This window comes from Chaetura pelagica, unplaced genomic scaffold (assembly GCF_000747805.2).
Source record: "Chaetura pelagica isolate M959 unplaced genomic scaffold, ChaPel_1.0 scaffold1212, whole genome shotgun sequence".
Classification (NCBI taxonomy): Eukaryota; Metazoa; Chordata; class Aves; order Apodiformes; family Apodidae; genus Chaetura; species Chaetura pelagica.
The window spans coordinates 164,991-169,143 of record NW_009952356.1 but is presented as its reverse complement, the minus strand read 5'-3'; the positions used below and the strand labels follow the sequence as shown (position 1 = coordinate 169,143).

The 4,153-nt window shown below is 51.8% G+C and overlaps 1 protein-coding gene across 1 annotated transcript in view; it reads right to left on the bottom strand.

Moving 5' to 3' along the window:
• The window catches only part of DENND6B (DENN/MADD domain containing 6B), a 27,897-nt gene that overhangs the window by 2,744 nt on the left and 21,000 nt on the right, over nucleotides 1-4,153 (bottom strand).

Here is a 4,153-nt window from a genome sequence, read left to right as displayed (position 1 = left end):
CAGGGGAGAAACCCACACTCCTCTTCAGTGTCTGACTTCATTTCTCTCCTTCCCTTATATTTAAAGCTTTCAACCATTTGCCAGAATGGATTTAACTCCCATATAACTGAGGATTTACAGCTCTCCTACACAAACCAGGTGTCACCTGGGCTTGTCACACGATGGGCAATTTATACCTCACCAGTGCAGCACAAAATTAAGTCTGTTTTTACTGAGCTACCCAGGAAAATGAGCAGGGGTTTATCTCTGAGTGCTACAGAACTGCAGATCAAACTCAAAGTGGGATTGAAAAGCCCCTGACCAAAAGACAAGAACTGTGGCAGCAGAAGCAGAAAATCACAGGATAGTAGAATGGTTTGGGTTGGAGGGACCTCAAAGCCCACCCAGTCCCACCCGCAGGGACACCTCCCAGCAGCCCAGGCTGCTCCAAGCCCCATCCAACCTGCCCTTCAACACCCCCAGGGATGGGCCAGCCACAGCTTCCCTGGACAACCTGGGCCAGGCTCTCCCCACCCTCACAGCCCAGAATTTCTCCCTCCCATCTCAGCTCCAGCTCCCTCTGCCAGCTGGAAACCCTTCCCCCTGCTCCCATCCCTCCCTGCCCTTGTCCCAAGCCCCTCCCCAGCTTTCCTGGAGCCCCTTCAGGCACTGGAAGCTGCTCTCAGGTCTCCCTGGAGCCTTCTCTTCTCCAGGCTCAACACCCCAACTCTCCCAGCCTGGCTCCAGAGCTGCTCCAGCCCTCCCAGCATCTCCGGGGCCTCCTCTAGAATTTCTCCAGGAGCTCCATGTCCTTCCTGTGCTGGGGACCCCAGAGGTGGACACAGCACATGATGAGGCTTCAGGTGCCATCTGAACTGAGCACCAGCCACATTAGCAGCACAACCTTTGCAACCTCTTCACTACCCCAGCATTTTCCCCTGGGAAGGGGGAGTCACTGGAGTCTCCTCCAGCTGCTCCCTCAGCAACACATCAACACAGCTCAGCTGAGCCCTGGGCAGGTTCTTCCTGTCCAATCTCAAGGTCTCTTGCTCCTGCACTTTGCCCAGCTCAGTGGATTCCCCAGCCCAGCCAAGGTCTCCAGATGCCACCCTGACACAGACATTTTTCAGTTAAGGGTTTGACTTGTGGACACAGGAATTAGTTCATGCACAAAATGTCAGAGTTAACAAACCCTGGACAGTGTGACCTGCTGCAGGTGCATCAGTTGCCTGCAAAGCTGAAGCAATTTAAAGACCTTGTTGTTTGTTGCTGCTTTTCAAAATATTGGCTACCCCAAATGAAATGGTACCACACCCAGACAGGGAGGGGAGCTGCTTGTTTTCTGTTCAATACATTAAAGCACAAAATGATCCAAACTCCATCACAGCAACAAAACACACTGACCCATGACTATTGTCTCTGCTCACTTTAAGGAATTTGTTCAGTTCTTCACATCCATCCATCCCCCATGTTCCTTCCCACTGGGTACCTCATTTCTGGATTTTTCCTACTCATATTGCCATGAGTGTCTTCTCCATCCTGTTTATAACTCATTATCCTTTACAAAAATGATGGCCACACTCTGCATGCTCTCTGAAACTCTCCCTGAAGCATCCTCCTGAGCTCCATCAAGCCCCACAGGTGAAATGACTGTTCCCTGAATGCTGCACAAACACACACAACCACATCCCTGGAAGTGTTCCAGGCCAGGCTGGATGGGGCTTGGAGCAGCCTGGGCTGGCAGGAGGTGTCCCTGCCCATGCAGGGGTGGGACTGGATGGGATTTAAGGTCCCTTCCCAAGCCAAACAATTCTACAACTGGATGACAAGTCTTTACTCCCCTTCTGCCCTTGCCCAGATACTTGAAGAAGAAAGACTCCCAGGAGGGCACTAAATGACACAGTGAATGTCCTGGTTTGAGCCAGGACAGACCCAAATTTCTGTTTAGTAATTTTACTTTTCCCTTTCCCTTTCTGGGGAGGGTTAGCAGAGGCATCTGTCAGGTGTTTAATTGCCAGCCCAGCCTTAAACCTTGACCCTGATGTCAGAGACAAATTCCCTCCTTCTTCAGCATCAAGGACTCAGCTGAAGCTCCTGAAGGTGGAGAAATGGCAGATTCCAAACCCCACTGAATCTACTCAGTGAAGAGACCTCCTAAACCACAGAGTAACAGAGTGGTGGGGCTGGAAAGGAGCTCTGGGGATCATCCAGCCCAGCCCCCTGCTGGAGCAGGGTCACCTCCAGCAGATCCCACAGGAACACATCCAGGGGGTTTGGGATGTCCCCAGGGATGGAGACTCCATCACCTCCCTGGGCAGCCTGGGCACCCTCACAGGAAAGTTCCTCCTGATGTTCAGCTTGACTCCTTCACAGGACTCACTCTGCCCTGGTTTTGCTCTTCCCAACCACTGTTAGTGGAGCCTTCTCTTCTCCAGGCTCAACACCCCAACTCTCCCAGCCTGGCTCCAGAGCTGCTCCAGCCCTCCCAGCATCTCCGGGGCCTCCTCTAGAATTTCTCCAGGAGCTCCATGTCCTTCCTGTGCTGGGGACCCCAGAGGTGGACACAGCACATGATGAGGCTTCAGGTGCCATCTGAACTGAGCACCAGCCACATTAGCAGCACAACCTTTGCAACCTCTTCACTAACCCAGCATTTTCCCCTGGGAAGGGGGAGTCACTGGAGTCTCCTCCAGCTGCTCCCTCAGCAACACATCAACACAGCTCAGCTGAGCCCTGGGCAGGTTCTTCCTGTCCAATCTCAAGGTCTCTTGCTCCTGCACTTTGCCCAGCTCAGTGGATTCCCCAGCCCAGCCAAGGTCTCCAGATGCCACCCTGACACAGACATTTTTCAGTTAAGGGTTTGACTTGTGGACACAGGAATTAGTTCATGCACAAAATGTCAGAGTTAACAAACCCTGGACAGTGTGACCTGCTGCAGGTGCATCAGTTGCCTGCAAAGCTGAAGCAATTTAAAGACCTTGTTGTTTGTTGCTGCTTTTCAAAATATTGGCTACCCCAAATGAAATGGTACCACACCCAGACAGGGAGGGGAGCTGCTTGTTTTCTGTTCAATACATTAAAGCACAAAATGATCCAAACTCCATCACAGCAACAAAACACACTGACCCATGACTATTGTCTCTGCTCACTTTAAGGAATTTGTTCAGTTCTTCACATCCATCCATCCCCCATGTTCCTTCCCACTGGGTACCTCATTTCTGGATTTTTCCTACTCATATTGCCATGAGTGTCTTCTCCATCCTGTTTATAACTCATTATCCTTTACAAAAATGATGGCCACACTCTGCATGCTCTCTGAAACTCTCCCTGAAGCATCCTCCTGAGCTCCATCAAGCCCCACAGGTGAAATGACTGTTCCCTGAATGCTGCACAAACACACACAACCACATCCCTGGAAGTGTTCCAGGCCAGGCTGGATGGGGCTTGGAGCAGCCTGGGCTGGCAGGAGGTGTCCCTGCCCATGCAGGGGTGGGACTGGATGGGATTTAAGGTCCCTTCCCAAGCCAAACAATTCTACAACTGGATGACAAGTCTTTACTCCCCTTCTGCCCTTGCCCAGATACTTGAAGAAGAAAGACTCCCAGGAGGGCACTAAATGACACAGTGAATGTCCTGGTTTGAGCCAGGACAGACCCAAATTTCTGTTTAGTAATTTTACTTTTCCCTTTCCCTTTCTGGGGAGGGTTAGCAGAGGCATCTGTCAGGTGTTTAATTGCCAGCCCAGCCTTAAACCTTGACCCTGATGTCAGAGACAAATTCCCTCCTTCTTCAGCATCAAGGACTCAGCTGAAGCTCCTGAAGGTGGAGAAATGGCAGATTCCAAACCCCACTGAATCTACTCAGTGAAGAGACCTCCTAAACCACAGAGTAACAGAGTGGTGGGGCTGGAAAGGAGCTCTGGGGATCATCCAGCCCAGCCCCCTGCTGGAGCAGGGTCACCTCCAGCAGATCCCACAGGAACACATCCAGGGGGTTTGGGATGTCCCCAGGGATGGAGACTCCATCACCTCCCTGGGCAGCCTGGGCACCCTCACAGGAAAGTTCCTCCTGATGTTCAGCTTGACTCCTTCACAGGGCTCACTCTGCCCTGGTTTTGCTCTTCCCAACCACTGTTAGTTAATTGATTCCTGGCAGGTACAAGTTCTCCAGGTGA